General features: G+C 53.9%; 2 protein-coding genes across 3 annotated transcripts in view; one reads left to right on the top strand and one right to left on the bottom strand.

The window, feature by feature from the left end:
• LOC135054555 (gastrula zinc finger protein XlCGF17.1-like) overlaps positions 1-9,440 on the bottom strand; it is an 88,347-nt gene extending 78,907 nt beyond the window's left edge. For both annotated transcript variants that reach the window (XM_063957710.1, XM_063957711.1), the window contains exon 1: positions 9,377-9,440. The gene's annotated coding sequence lies outside the window, so the exon portion shown is untranslated. The remainder of the gene's footprint in view (positions 1-9,376) is intronic.
• Positions 9,441-9,723: 283 nt separating this feature from the next.
• Positions 9,724-16,498, top strand: part of LOC135054548 (oocyte zinc finger protein XlCOF6-like) — a 60,354-nt gene continuing 53,579 nt past the window's right edge. Inside the window, exon 1 of the mRNA XM_063957702.1 lies at positions 9,724-10,124. The gene's annotated coding sequence lies outside the window, so the exon portion shown is untranslated. The remainder of the gene's footprint in view (positions 10,125-16,498) is intronic.

The raw sequence follows: 16,498 nt of genomic DNA, 5'->3' as shown, positions 1-16,498 counted from the left end.
TGTACAATTATTGCAGACAATCCGCACTTGGGATGGGCGCCCAGCATCCACTACGGACTACGAGAAATAGATTTACCGGTGAGTAAAATCTTATTTTCTCTGACGTCCTAAGTGGATGCTGGGGACTCCGTAAGGACCATGGGGATTATATCAAAGCTAAGGAAAGTGTATGGTTCCTGTATAGTACAGGAGCCAAAAGAAAGACTATATGTCTTTTCTGGGGCACACTTTTATTGATAAGTAATGGTTATTCTTGTAATGTTTAAAATTTAACTTTTATTAGAAGTCCTCTAAAAAAAATGGCTATGAGGCAGGTTGATACCTATCCCAAATGATAAATAATTGGTTGGGGTTAGATAATATGAGTCAAAATAGCTCCGTTACGCGAAAATATATGTGTGTCTCCAATATTGAAAAGGATAACTCCTGTCAATACCTGGTTGGGAGACCACCAGGGAATACTTGGTACTGCAGGTATTTATATCCGAATCCAGGACACAAGACCTGGAACTAAAGCATTATTCTGTGACAAGTCACCTATTGATACATTACTAATTATAATTGTGGAGCCCGGCTTATCAGATTTGAGAACTTTTCCTTTCTTCCATTATATTGGTATCCTTACCAGCATATTGTATTTTACTATTATTTGGAAGAAGAAATCAATAAAATTATATTATTGACAGGAGTTATCCTTTTCAATATTGGAGACACACATATATTTTCGCGTAACGGAGCTATTTTGACTCATATTATCTAACCCCAACCAATTATTTATCTTTTGGGATAGGTATCATTCTATGACAATTGCGTATTAACCAAACCTATACCAGTTTTTTGCCTCATAGCCATTTTTTTAGAGGACTTATAATAAAAGTTAAATTTTAAACATTACAAGAATAACCATTACTTATCAATAAAAGTGTGCCCCAGAAAAGACATATAGTCTTTCTTTTTTCTTTTGGCTCCTGTACTATACAGGAACCATACACTTTCCTTAGACCAGTTTACTGAACTATCTCTGGGAGCACCGCCAACCAAGTGCCAAAGAGTAATTATTTGTTCTTTATGGCCATATGTTGGTTTAGTTTAGAGCTATCGCTTAAACTTACATCTTATACACTACCGAGTATTTTATTGAGAGATCCTGTGCAGACTCCACCAAACCCTTCTCTAGATTATATCAAAGCTCCCAAACGGGCGGGAGAGTGCGGGTGACTCTGCAGCACCGAATGAGCGAACTCCAGGTCCTCCTCAGCCAGGATGTCAAACTTGTAGAATTTTGCAAAAGTATTTGACCCTGACCAAGTCGCGGCTCGGCAAAGTTGTAAAGCCAAGACCCCTCGGGCAGCCACCCAAGATGAGTCCACCTTCCTCGTGGAATGGGCTTTCACAGATTTAGGATGCGGCAGCTGAATAGTGGCCTAATGCGCCAGCTGAATAGTGCTACAAATCCAGCGAGCAATCGTCTGCTTTGATGCAGGAGCACCCAGCTTGTTGGGCGCATACAAAACAAACGAGTCAGTTTTCCTGACCCGAGCTGTCCTTGAAACATATACTTTCAGGGCCCTGACCACGTCCAGGAACTTGGCATCCTCCAAGTCCCTAGTAGCCGCAGGCACCACAATAGGCTGGTTCAGGTGAAACGCTGACACCACCTTCGGGAGAAAATGAGGACGAGTCCTCAATTCTGCCCTATCCATATGGAAAATTAGATAAGGACTTTTACATGACAAAGCCGCTAATTCTGATACACGTCTGGCCGAAGCCAGGGCCAACAGCATGACCACTTTCCATGTGAAATATTTCAAATCCACGGTTTTTAGTGGTTCGAACCAATGTGATTTTAAGAATTCTAAAACCACATTGAGATCCCAAGGTGCCACTGGAGGCACAAAGGGAGGCTGAATATGCAACACGCCCTTCACAAACGTCTGAACTTCGGGCAGTGAAGCCAATTCTCTTTGAAAGAAAATCGACAGAGCCGAAATCTGTACCTTAATGGATCCCAATTTTAGGCCCATAGTTACTCCTGCTTGCAGGAAATGCAGAAAACGACCCAGTTGAAATTCCTCCGTTGGGGCCTTTCTGGCCTCACACCACGCAACATATTTTCGCCAAATGCGATGATAATGTTTTGCCGTGACATCCTTCCTGGCCTTGATCAGGGTAGGGATGACTTCCTCCGGAATACCCTTTTCCTTCAGGATCCGGTGTTCAACCGCCATGCCGTCAAACGCAGCCGCGGTAAGTCTTGGAACAGACAGGGCCACTGCTGAAGCAGGTCCCGTCTTAGTGGCAGAGGCCAAGGGTCCTCTGCAAGCATCTCTTGAAGTTCCGGGTACCAAGCTCTTCTTGGCCAATCCGGAACCACGAGTATCGTTCTTACTCCGCTCCGTCGCACGATTCTCAGTACCTTTGGAATGAGAGGCAGAGGAGGGAAGACGTAAACCGACTGGTACACCCACGGTGTCACCAAAGCGTCCACCGCTATCGCCTGAGGGTCCCGTGACCTGGCGCAATACCTTTCTAAATTTATTCAGGCGTGACGCCATCATGTCCACCTTTGGTCGTTCCCAACGGTGTACAATCATTTGGAAAATTTCCGGATGAAGTCCCCATTCTCCCGGGTGGAGGTCGTGTCTGCTGAAGAAGTCTGCTTCCCAGTTGTCTACTCCCGGGATGAACACTGCTGTCAGTGCCAATACGTGATTTTCTGCCCAACGGAGAATCTTTGCAGCTTCTGCCATTGCGCTCCTGTTTCTTGTGCCGCCCTGTCTGTTTACATGGGCGACCGCCGTGATGTTGTCTGATTGTATCAGTACCGGCTGATTGTGAAGCAGAGGTCTCGCCTGGCTTAAGGCATTGTAAATGGCTCTTAACTCCAGGATATTTATGTGAAGAGAAATTTCCTGGTTTGACCATAGTCCCTGGAAATTTCTTCCCTGTGTGACTGCCCCCCAGCCTCGAAGGCTGGCATCCGTGGTTACTAGGACCCAGTCCTGTATCCCAAACCTGCGGCCCTCCAGAAGATGAGCACTCTGCAGCCACCACAGTAACGACACCCTGGTCCTTGGCGACAGGGTTATCCGCCGATGCATCTGAAGATGCGATCCGGACCACTTGTCCAACAGATCCCACTGGAAAGTTCTTGCGTGGAATCTGCCGAATGGAATTGCCTCGTACGAGGCTACCATCTTTCCCAGGACTCTCGTGCATTGATGCACTGATACCTGACCTGGCTTTAGCAGGCTTCTTACCAGAGACGACAACTCTTTGACTTTTTCCTCTGGAAGAAACACTTTTTTCTGGTCTGTATCCAGAATCATCCCCAGGAACAGAAGACGTGTCGTGGGGACCAACTGAGACTTTGGAATGTTGAGAATCCAACCATGCTGTTGTAACACTTCCTGTGAGAGTGCTACCCCCCACAGCAACTGCTCCTTGGACCGTGCCTTTATCAGGAGATCGTCCAAGTACGGGATAATTAAACACCCTTCTTGCGAAGGAGTATCATCATTTCGGCCATTACCTTGGTAAAGACCGTCGGTGCCGTGGATAACCCAAACGGCAGCGTCTGGAACGGATAGTGACAGTCCTGTACCACAAATCTGAGGTACTCCTGGTGCGGAGGGTAAATGGGGACATGCAGGTAAGCATCCTTGATGTCCAGAGATACCATGTAATCCCCCTCCTCCAGGCTGGAGATAACCGCTCTGAGCGATTCCATCTTGAACTTGAACTTTTTGATATACTTGTTCAAGGATTTTAAATTTAAGATGGGTATCACCGAACTGTCCGGTTTCGGTACCACAAACATTGTGGAATAATACCCCTTTCCTTGTTGAAGGAGGGGTACCTTGATTATCACCTGCTGGGAATACAGTTTGTGAATAGCCTGTAACACCGCCTCTCTGTCGGGGGGTGTTATTGGTAAGGCAGATTTTAGGAAGCGGCGTGGGGGAAACGTCTCGAATTCCAGTCTGTATCCCTGAGATACTACTTGAAAAATCCAGGGATCCACCTGCGCGCTGAAATTCTTGAGACGTACCCCCACCGTCCCTAGATCCGCCTTGGAAGCCCCAGCGTCATGCTGTGGACTTGGCGGAAGCGGGGTAGGACTTCTGCTCCTGGGAAGTGGCTGCCTGCTGCAGCTTTTTTCCCTTACCTTTTCCTTTTGGCAGAAAGGAGGCGCCTCTGCTCGCTTACCCTTATGGGGCCGAAAGGACTGTACTTGGTAATACGGTGCTTTCTTTTGCTGCGAGGTACCCTGGGGAAGAAACGTAGATTTTCCGGCAGTTGCCGTGGTAACGAGGTCTGCCAGACCTTTCCCAAATAACTCCACCCCTTTATAAGGCAAAATTTCCATGTGTCTTTTCGAGTCGGCATCCCCTGACCACTGCCGAGTCCATAATCCTCGTCTAGCGGAAATGATGCCAGCCGGCAAATATCCCTCTGTGCATCACGCATGTATAAGAACGCATCTTTTATATTCTCTAAAGTCAATAAAATACTGTCCCTGTCTAGGGTCTCAATATTTTCAGTCAGGGAAACTGACCACGCAACTGCAGCACTGCACATCCAGGCTGAGGCTATGGCTGGTCGCAGTATAACACCCGAGTGTGTGTATATACCCTTTAGGATAGTCTCCTGCTTTCTGTCAGCAGGTTCTTTTAGGGCGGCCGTATCCTGAGACGGAAGTGCCACCTTCTTTGATAAACATGTGAGCGCTTTATCCACTTTAGGGGGTGTTTTCCAACGTGTCCTATCCTCTGGCGGGAAAGGATACGCAGCCAATAACCTTTTAGAAATAACAAATCTCTTATCTGGGGACACCCACGCTTCCTCACACACTTCGTTTAATTCCTCAGATGCAAGAAAAACAACAGGGAGTTTTTTCTCACCAAACATAATACCCTTTTTTGTGGTATTTGGGGTATCAGTAATGTGTAATACATTTTTCATTGCTGCAATCATGTAACGTGTGGCCCTATTTGAAATTACAATCGTCTCCTCATCGTCGACACTGGAGTCAGTATCCGTGTCGACGTCTGTGTCTGCCATCTGAGGTAGCGGGCGTTTTAGAGCCCCTGATGGCCTTTGAGACGTCTGGACAGGCACAAGCTGAGTAGCCGGCTGTCCTATGTCGTCAAACCTTTTGTGTAAGGAGCTGACACTTTCACGTAATCCTTCCATACGTCCATCCACTCAGTTGTCGACCCGCAGGGGGTGACATCACATTTATAGGCATTTTCTCCGCCTCCACATAGTTTTCCTCCTCATACATGTCGACACAGCCGTACCGACACACAGCACACACACAGGGAATGCTCTAACAGAGGACAGGACCCCACAAAGCCCTTTGGAGAGACAGAGGGAGAGTATGCCAGCCACACCAGAGCGCTATATATACTGGGGTGACACCTATACAGAGTGTTTTCCCCTATAGCTGCATGTATATTTATAATTGCGCCTAAAATATGTGCCCCCTCTCTTTTTCTGTAGTGCAGGACTGCAGGGGAGAGCCAGGGAGCCTTCCTGTCAGCGGAGATGTGAGGGAAAAATGGCGCTGGTGTGCTGAGGGAGATAGCTCCGCCCCTTTTTCGGTGACTTTTCTCCTGCATTTTTATGGATTCTGGCAGGGGTTAATTTACACCTATATAGCCCCTGGGGCTATATATGGTGTCCTTTTGCCAGCCAAGGTGTTTTTATTGCTGCCCAGGGCACCCCCCAGCGCCCTGCACCCATCAGTGACCGGAGTGTGAGGTGTGCATGGAGAGCAATGGCGCACAGCTGCAGTGCTGTGCGCTACCTTGGTGAAGACATGTCTTCTGCCACCGATTTTCAGGAACATCTTCTCTCTTCTGGCTCTGTAAGGGGGACGGCGGTGCGGCTCCGGGAACGAGCACCAAGGTCGGGTCCTGCGTTCGATCCCTCTGGAGCTAATGGTGTCCAGTAGCCTAAGAAGCCCAAGCTGGCTGCAAGCAGGCAGGTTCGCTTCTTCTCCCCTTAGTCCCTCGTCGCAGTGAGTCTGTTGCCAGCAGAGCTCACTGAAAATAAAAAACCTAACTCTAACTTTCTTCCTAGGTAACTCAGTAGAGCCACCTAGTTGTGCATCCAGCTCGGCCGGGCACAGAGATCTAACTGAGGTCTGGAGGAGGGTCATAGGGGGAGGAGCCAGTGCACACCAGATAGTACAAGAACTTTCTTTTTAGCTGTGCCCAGCCTCCTCTGGAGCCGCTATTCCCATGGTCCTTACGGAGTCCCCAGCATCCACTTAGGACGTCAGAGAAATACCCTTTTCCCTGTTGGCTCGGGGGAACCCTGATAATCACTCTCTGTTGACACAGCGTTTGAATTGCAGCTAGCACTACTTCCCGCTCTGGGGTAGAAGCTGGTAAGGCAGACTCGAAAAATCGGCGTGGGGGAACCTCTTCGAATTCCAGCTTGTAGCCCTGGGAGACTATTTCTATCACCCAAGGGTCCACGTCTGACTGAACACAGACTTGTCTGAATAGTCGAAGGCGTGCCCCCACCTGTGCGGACTCCCGCAGGGGAGCCCCAGCGTCATGCGGTAGACTTAGCGGAAGCTGGGGAGGACTTCTGCTCTTGGGAACTAGCCGCAGCAGGTGTCCTCTTGACTCTACCCTTACCTCTGGCGAGGAAAGAGGAGTCCCGACCTCTTCTGGATCTATGCGACCAAAAGGACTGCATCTGATATTGTGGAGGTTTCTTTTGCTGTTGGGGAACAAAAGGTAAAAAGGTAGACTTACACGCAGTAGCTGTGGAAACCAGGTCCGCGAGGGCGTCCCCAAACAATACATCACCGTTGTAAGGTAAAACCTTCATATTCCTTTTTGAGTCTGCATCCCCCGTCTATTGGCGGATCCATAAGTCTCTTCTTGCTGAAATAGCCATAGCATTGGCTCTTGAACCCAGTAATCCAATGTCTCTTTGAGCGTCCCTCATATATAAGACTGCATCCTTAATATGAGCTAATGTTAACAAAATGGTATCCCTATCTAGGGTATCAAGGTCAGCTGACAGGGTATCTGTCCAAGCTGCTACTGCACTACATACCCATGCCGACACAATTGCCCGTCTAAGGTAAGTACCAGTATATGTGTAAATAGACTTTAATGTAGTCTCTTGCTTGCGGTCTGCAGGGTCCTTGAGGGCCGCTGTGTCAGGGGACGGTAGCGCCACCTTCTTGAAAAGGCGTGTTAAGGCTTTGTCCACCGTGGGAGAGGATTCCCAACGTACCTTGTCCTGTGTAGGGAAAGGATACACCATAAGAATCCTTTTGGGAATCTGCAGCTTCTTATCTGGAGTTTCCCATGCTTTTTCACATAACTCATTAAGCTCATGGGAAGGAGGAAAGTTTATAACCCGTTTCTTTCCCTTAAACATGTGTATCCTTGTGTCGGGCACCGAGGGCTCATCAGTGATATGTAAAACATATTTTATTGCAATAATCATGCACTGAATACTTTTTGACACCCTGGGGTGCCATCTTGCTTCATCATAGTCGACACTGGAATCAGAGTCCGTGTTGGTATCTGTGTCCCCTATTTGTGAGAATGGACGTTTCCGAGACCCCGACGGGTCCTGTGAGTCGGCACAATCCGTAGATTGACCACCTGCCGACACCCTGGACTCTGCTTTGTCCAGCCTTTTATGCAGTGAAGTTACACTAACATTTAACATATGCCACATATCCATTTAATCCTGAGTCGGCACCGCCGACTGGGACCCACTACTCATCTGTTCCACCTCCTCTTTGGATAAGCCTTCCGTTTCAGACATGCCGACACACACCCCGAGCCCCCCACCCACAGGGATATAGCTATGAGGGGACATTTCCCTAAAGCAGGCCCTTTGGAGAGACAAAGAGAGACACACACACAAGCGCCAAACTGACCCAGGAAAACACCCAGACAGCGCTTTTATATCCTATATATACTGATTTTCCCCACTCACTGCGCCAATTATGTGCCCCCCTCTCTTTGTTTCCAGCCCTCTGATGTTCAGCAGGGGAGAGTCCGGGGAGCCAGCCTCCGTGGAGAAAATGGCGCTGGTTAATGCTGAAGCATCAAGCTCCGCCCCCTCACGCGGCGGGCTTCGGTCCTGCTCGTATATTTGAAAAAATGTCGGGGGATCTGTAGTTTACTGCCTCCGCAGCCTAACTACTTAATTTTATGCCCAAACGAGGAATATTGCTGCCCAGAGCGCTCCCCCCCCCCCCCCCCCCCCTTCACTGCGCCCTGCACCCATCAGTGCCCTGTATGTGTGTAAAGTGTGGGAGCAATGGCTGCGCGTTTACCTCAGGAAGATCTGAAGTCTTCTGCCGCCTGACGTCTTCTTTCTTCTTTACTCACCCGGCTTCTTTTTTCTGGCATCTGTGAGGAGGATGGCGGCGCGGCTCCGGGACGAACCACAGGGTGAGACCTGTGTTCCGACTCCCTCTGGAGCTAATGGTGTCCAGTAGCCCAAGAAGCAGAGCCCTTAAACTCTTAAGAAGTGGGTCTGCTTCTCTCCCCTCAGTCCCAAGATGCAGGGAGCAGGTTGCCAGCAGAGCTCCCTGAAAATAAAAAACCTAACAAAATTATTTTTACAGAAAACTCAGGAGAGCTCCCTGTAATGCACCCAGTCTCCTCTGGGCACAAGATGTAACTGAGGTCTGGACTGGAGGAGGGGCATAGACGGAGGAGCCAGTGCAGGCTCACACCATACTAGAAAGTTCTGTTAGGTGCCCATGTCTCCTGCGGAGCCCGTCTATACCCCATGGTCCTTACGGCGTCCCCAGCATCCTCTAGGACATAAGAGAAATAAACTATTACCAGTAGTGTCGCAGTGACGACCTATAGTAATAATACAGGGGACTTAGGGATATCCTGTGAGTGGGGCACGCGAAGTGGCTGCATTTTTGGAGAGGGTTGAACCGTGTCATCTTGGAAGGAAGCAAGCAAAGGAATGCTACCACCATCCTGACCCTGAAGTGGGGTTCGAGGAGGCGAATTGACCCGGAGTCTGGTCCATGCCAGGACCGTCGACTACTGCAAAGGTTGACCGGAGGTGAAGGGACTGTGGAAGCGTCGGCATGTGAGAAGCGAGCAGCTCCTTCCGCAAAATCCGCCACGCTTCATTAGTCGAAGGGACACAACGCTGCTTTATTCTAGTGGCCCCATACTACCAGGTGACTATCAGGGACAGTGGATGTGAGAGGTGATCATAATATCCATTCATTTCTTCTTCATACTGAGCAGGGAGTGATGCTCTATATTGTATGTATATAGGGATGTGAGTGACGACTCTAAGCAAAGGGGGCTGTGGGGGGGACTGGGGAGAGTGTATAAGGTACATGCATTAAAATTACCTGGAGGTGGCAGCAGATGAGACCCCTGTGTGTATACTGCCCCCCTATGTGTTAATACCGCCCCCTTGTGTGTGTATCCCGCCCCCTATGTGTAACAACCTTGTATAACCAGTGACAACAGTATGAGCAGTGCTGTGTGTGTGTATGACACTGGTAATATACACGCCATGCACCACACACTGCAGCACATACACCCCTGCCCGACAGGAGACAGGGAAGAGACAGGAGAGGGGGGCGGCGGCCTTTAGCTGGAGGAGGAGGCGGCAGCAGAGGAGACCGGGGGCGGAGCTCTGTGTACAGGAAGTGGCGGGCAGAGTTTCCGGGTCACCGTCTTCATAGCGCAAAGGATTCTGGGTAGGGACAGCCGCAGTCACTCTGCAGCGCCCACCCTCCTACTCATAGGCTGCCGCGTCCCGTAACTCATCATCCAGCCCCGCCCACTCTACCCGCCATTGGTCGGAGCGTCCCGTCACTCATCGTGACGTGATTGGGAGAGAGAGAGAGAGGGTGCGGGGCTGCTAGCTGTGTCCTTGAGAAAGGGGGACTGAGTGATTGGACCCTGCGACCAATAGCTAGAGACAGGGGCGGGTCTAGCTGAGTGACGCGTTGCTGCAGCCTATGAGAGAGTGGGCGGGGCTGGTGGCTTATCCCCATGAGCTAGACGCTGACCCGGAAACACTGCCCCCCCACTTCCTGTACACAGAGCTCCGCCCCCGGTCTACTTTGCTGCTGCCGCCTCCTCCTCCAGGTAATGTTCGCAGCCCCTCTCCTGTCGGGCAGGGTGTATGTGCTGCAGTGTGTGGTGCATGGAGTGTATATTACCAGTGTCATACACACACAGCACTGCTCATACTGATGTCACTGATGATACAAGGTTGTTACACATAGGGGGCGGTGTTCACACATTGGGGGCGGTATACAAAGGGGGTGCTTTACATAAAAAGGGGGCGGTATACACACATTGGGGGGAGGTATACACACATAGCGGGCAGTATATACACATAGGAGGCGGTATACACACATGGGGGGTACTATACACACATAGCGGGCAGTATATACACATTGGGGGTGGTATACACGTAGGGGGTGGTATACACGGGGCAGTATACAAACATAGGGGGCGGTATACACACATGGGGCGGTATACACACAGGGTGGCGTATACACACATAGTGGTCAGTATATACACATTGAGAGGAGGTATACACACATAGGGGGCGGTATACACACAAGGGGACTTTATACACACTTTGGGGGCGGTATACACACATAGGGGGTCGTATACATACGGGACAGTTTATACACATTTGGGCGGTATACACTCACAGGGGGGTGGTATGCACATATAGGGTGGCGGTATACACACAAGGGAGTGGTATACACACATAGGGGGGTAGTATACACACATAGCGGGCAGTATATACACATTGGGGGGAGGTATATACGCATAGGGGGCGGTATATGCATAGGGGGCGGCATACACACACATGGGGGCGGTATACACAGATATGGGGGCTGGTATACACACATGGGGGCGGTATACACACATAGGGGGACAGTGTACACACATGGGGGCGGTATACACACATACGGGACGGTATACACACATAGGGGGACAGTGTACACACATGGGGGCGGTATACACACATACGGGACGGTATACACACATAGGGGGACAGTGTACACACATTGGGGGGTGGCATACACACATTGGGGGGTGGCATACACACATGGGGGGGTGGCATACACAGGGGGGCCGGTATACACACACAGGGGTCCGGTATACACACATAGGGGGCAAATAGGGTCACCCCATCTTGTCTCCTGCCCTTTCCCTGTTGCCCCCTACCTGCCTCTCATACCCCCCTCCCCATCTGACCCCTGCCTGCCTCCCAGTCTACCCACCTCTGCCTGCCTCCCATATCCCCCTCTCCTGTTGCCCCTGCCTTCCATACCCCTGTCCCCTGCCTGTCCTCTTCTATCCCCCTCCCCTGCCTGTCCTCTTCTATCCCCCTCCCCTGCCTGTCCTCTTCTATCCCCCGCCCCCTGCCTTTCCCCTACTGTCCCCCTCACCTGCCGCCCCCTGCCTCTCCACTTCTATCCCCCTCACCTGCCGCCCCCTACCTCTCCACTTCTATCCCCCTCACCTGCCACCCCCTGTCTGTCTCCTTCTATCCCCCTCTCCTGCCGCCACCTGCCTGTCCTTTTCTATCCCCCTCCCCTGCCTGTCCTTTTCTATCCCCCTCTCCTGCCTGTCCCCTTCTATCCCCCTCACCTGCCTTTCCCCTTCTATCTCCCTCACCTGCCGTCACCTGCCTGTCCCCTATTATACCCCTCACATCCCGCCCCCTGCTTTTCCCCTACTATCCTCACCTGCCGCCCCCTGCCTGTCCCCTTCTATCCCCCTCACCTTCCGACCCCTGCCTGTCCCCTTCTATCCCCCTCACCTGCCGCCCCCTTCTTTCCCCCTCACCTGCCACCTCCTGCCTGCCCCCTTCTATCCCCCTCACCTGCCACCTCCTGCCTGTCCCCTTCTATCCCCCTCACCTGCCACCTCCTGCCTGTCCCCTTCTATCCCCCTCACCTGCCACCTCCTGCCTGTCCCCTTCTATCCCCCTCACCTGCCGCCCCCTGCCTCTCCACTTCTATCCCCCTCACCTGCCGCCCCCTGCCTTTCCCCTACTATCCCCCTCACCTGCCGCCCCCTGCCTGTCCCCCCTGCCTGTCCCCTTCTATCCCCCTCACCTGCCGCCCCTGCCTTTCCCCTACTGTCTCCCTCACTTGCCTCCCTCTGCCTGTCCCCTTCTATCCCCCTCACCTACAGCCCCCTGCCTCTCCCCTTCTATCCCCCTCACCTGCCACCTCCTGCCTGTCCCCTTCTATTCCCCTCAACTGCCGCCCCCTGCCTGTCCACGTCTGTCTTCCTCACCTGCCGCCCCCTGCCTGTCCTCTACTATCCCCCTCACCTGCTGCCCCCTGCCTGTCCCCCTCGCCTGTCGCCCCCTGCCTGTCCCCTTCTATCCCCCTCACCTGCCGCCACCTTCTATCCCCCTCACCTGTCACCTCCTGCCTGCCCCCTTCTATCCCCCTCACTTGCCATCTCCTGCCTGCCCCCTTCTATCCCCCTCACCTGCCACCTCCTGCCTGTCCCCTTCTATCCCCCTCACCTGCCACCTCCTGCCTGTCCCCTTCTATCCCCCTCACCTGCCGCCCCCTGCCTGTCCCCTACTATCCCCCTCACCTGCCGCCCCCTGCCTGTCCCCCTCACCTGTCGCCCCCTGCCTGTCCCCTTCTATCTTCCTCACCTGCCGCCCCCTGCCTGTCCCCTTCCATCCCCCTCACCTGCCGCCCCCTGCCTTTCCCCTACTGTCTCCCTCACTTGCCTTCCCCTGCCTGTCCCCTTCTATCCCCCTCACCTGCCGCCCCCTGCCTGTCCACTTCTGTCTTCCTCACCTGTCGCCCCCTGCCTGTCCCCTTCTATCCCCCTCACCTGCCGCCCCCTGCCTGTCCACTTCTGTCTTCCTCACCTGCCGCCCCCTGCCTTTCCCCTTCTATCCCCCTCACCTGCCACTTCCTGCCTGTCCCCTTCTATTCCCCTCAACTGCCGCCCCCTGCCTGTCCCCTTCTATCCCCCTCACCTGCCGCCCCCTGCCTGTCCCCTTCTATCCCCCTCACCTGCCGCTCCCTGCCTGTTCCCTTCTATCCCCCTCACCTGCCGCTCCCTTTCTGCCCCCTTCTATCCCCCTCACCTGCCACCTCCTGCCTGTCCCCTTCTATCCTCCTCCCCTACCGCCCCCTGCCTTTCCACTTCTATCCCCGTCACCTGCCACCCCTTTCTGCCCCCTACTATCCCCCTCACCTGCCGCCCCCTTTCTGACCCCTTCTATCCCCCTCCCCTGCCTATCCCCTTCTATCCCCCTCACCTGCCGCCCCCTTCTGTCTCCCTCACCTGCCACCTCCTGCCTGTCCCCTTCTATCCCCCTCACCTGCCACCTCCTGCCAGTCCCCTTCTATCCATCTCACCTGCCGCCCCCAGCCTTTCCCCTTCTATCCTCCTCACCTGCCACCTCCTGCCTGTCCCCTTCTATCCCCCTCACCTGCCACCCCCATCCTGTCCCCTTCTATCCCCCTCACCTGCCACCTCCTGCCTGTCCCCTTCTATCCCCCTCACCTGCCGCCCCTGCCTTTCCCCTACTGTCCCCCTCACCTGCCGCCCCCTGCCTCTCCACTTCTATCCCCCTCACCTGCCGCTCCCTCCCTATCCCCTTCTATCCCTCTCACCTGCCACCCCCTGCCTGTCCCCTTTTATTCCCCTCGCCTGCCGTCCCCTGCCTGTTCCCTTCTATCCCCCTCACCTGCAGCCCCCTGCCTTTCCCCTACTGTCCCCCTCACCTGCCGCCCCCTGCCTCTCCACTTCTATCCCCCTCACCTGCCGCCCCCTGCATGTCCCCTTCTATCCCCCTCACCTGCCGCCCCCATCCTGTCCCCTTCTATCCCCCTCACCTGCCACCTCCTGCCTGTCCCCTTCTATCCCCCTCACCTAACGCCCCCTGCCTTTCCACTTCTATCCCCCTTACCTGCTGGCCCCTTTCTGACCCCTTCTATCCACCTCCCCTGCCTGTCCCCTCCTATCCCCCTCACCTGCCGCCCCCTGCCTGTCCCCTTCTATCCCCCTCACCTGCCGCCCCCTGCCTTTCCCCTACTGTCCCCCTCACCTGCCGCCCCCTGCCTCTCCACTTCTATCCCCCTCACCTGCCACCCCCTTCTGTCTCCCTCACCTGCCACCTTCTGTCTGTCCCCTTCTATCCCCCTCACCTGCCACCTCCTGCCAGTCCCCTCACCTGCCACCCCCATCCTGTCCCTTTCTATCCCCCTCACCTGCCACCTCCTGCCTGTCCCCTTCTATCCATCTCACCTGCCGCCCCCAGCCTTTCCCCTTCTATCCTCCTCACCTGCCACCTCCTGCCTGTCCCCTTCTATCCCCCTCACCTGCCACCCACATCCTGTCCCCTTCTATCCCCCTCACCTGCCATCTCCTGCCTGTCCCCTTCTATCCCCCTCACCTGCCGCCCCCTGCCTGTCCCCTTCTATCTTCCTCACCTGTCGCCCCCTGCCTGTCCCCTTCTATCTTCCTCACCTGCCGCCCCCTGCCTGTCCCCTTCTATCTTCCTCACCTGCCGCCCCCTGCATGTCCCCTTCTATCCCCCTCACCTGCAGCCCCCTGCCTGTCCCCTTCTATCCCCCTCACCTGCCGCCCCCTTCTGTCTCCCTCACCTGCCACCTCCTGCCTGTCCCCTTCTATCCCCCTCACCTGCCACCTCCTGCCAGTCCCCTCACCTTCTATCCCCCTCACCTGCCACCTCCTGCCTGTCCCCTTCTATCCATCTCACCTGCCGCCCCCAGCCTTTCCCCTTCTATCCTCCTCACCTGCCACCTCCTGCCTGTCCCCTTCTATCCCCCTCACCTGCCACCCCCATCCTGTCCCCTTCTATCCCCCTCACCTGCCACCTCCTGCCTGTCCCCTTCTATCCCCCTCACCTGCCGCCCCCTGCCTGTCCCCTTCTATCTTCCTCCCCTGCCTGTCCCCTTCTATCTTCCTCACCTGCCGCCCCCTGCCTTTCCCCTACTGTCCCCCTCACCTGCCGCCCCCTGCCTCTCCACTTCTATCCCCCTCACCTGCCGCCCCCTCCCTATCCCCTTCTATCCCCCTCACCTGCCGCCCCCTGCCTGTCCCCTTTTATTCCCCTCGCCTGCCGTCCCCTGCCTGTTCCCTTCTATCCCCCTCACCTGCAGCCCCCTGCCTTTCCCCTACTGTCCCCCTCACTTGCCGCCCCCTGCCTGTCCCCTTCTATCCCCCTCACCTGCCGCCCCCTCCCTATCCCCTTCTATCCCCCTCACCTGCCACCTCCTGCCTGTCCCCTTCTATCCCCCTCACCTGATGTGACACCGCAACCCTGGCACTCCAAATGCATTCCTACTGTCCACTTTCCATCAAGAACCTCATCTCCTCCCAGTCCTCAAACCCCGGTGCCCCTTTTCCACTGTCAACTCGCTCCTCTACCCACCCCCGCCTTGTCTCCCCCCTGTCCCCTCACTCTCTGCTCTTGACTTTACCACCTACTTCCCGTCCAGAATTGACTCCCTATGGCAGGATATCCCATCCCACCAGACCCTGAGCAATCCCCTCCTCCATTCCCCCCCCCTCCCCCCTCTCCTTACCTCCTACCAACTCTGACATCTCTCCTCTCTGTATCTAGTATGGAAGTCATGGCCCTCAGCCGTTCCTCACCCCCTCCACCTCCCCATTTGAGCCTATCACCTCCCACCTCTTCTGCTACCTCTCTTCTTCTACCTGTTTCCATCTTTCCCATCTACTCAATCTCTCCCTCTCATCAGACACTGTCCCCTCTGCCTTTAAGCATGCTCCTATTCTTAAAAAAACATACCCTTGATCCAACCAATCTCTCCAACTATCAACCATCTCTCTCCTCCTAAGTCCTTGAGTGTATTGTCTACAACTGCCTGTCTTTCTCACACTCACTGCTTGACCCATTCCAGCCTGGCTTCCATCCTCTCCACTCCACTGATACTGCCCTCACAAAAGTCTGCAAAGACCTCCATGCTTCCAAACCCAATGGTCACTACTCTCTGCTTATTCTCCTTCGCCTCCCTGCTGCATTGGACACTGTGGACCACCCTCTCCTTCAGTTTCTTTTCTCTAGCATCCAAAGGGTTATTGGGGACAGAATTAGTGCCATGGGGTATAGAAGGGTCCAAAGGAGCAAATGCACTTTAAAAATTCTTCCAGTGGGTGTGCTGGCTCCTCCCCTCTATGCCCCTCCTACAGCTTAGTTTAGATAAAGTGCCCTCAGGAAAGGATGCACACTCTGCAGCTCCAGAGTTTCTCTTCATGTTCATTTCTAACTTTTAATGATTTCAGTATGCTGTTTAGGCAACAGTATACCTGCGCAGTGGGAGTTAGGGGGGACGGTCACCGGCCTCCTGAGGTGCAGAGCCGCTTCCCCGCTACAGGACCACCGTCCTGAAGGGCTGTTTGTTCAGCGGGGCATGGCGCCTTGGCTGTCGCAGCCGCAGCGTGCTGCACACCCCTAACACTGCCTG

Source organism: Pseudophryne corroboree, chromosome 3, assembly GCF_028390025.1.
Source record: "Pseudophryne corroboree isolate aPseCor3 chromosome 3, aPseCor3.hap2, whole genome shotgun sequence".
Lineage (NCBI taxonomy): Eukaryota > Metazoa > Chordata > Amphibia > Anura > Myobatrachidae > Pseudophryne > Pseudophryne corroboree.
This window is presented reverse-complemented; position numbering and strand designations above follow the sequence as displayed.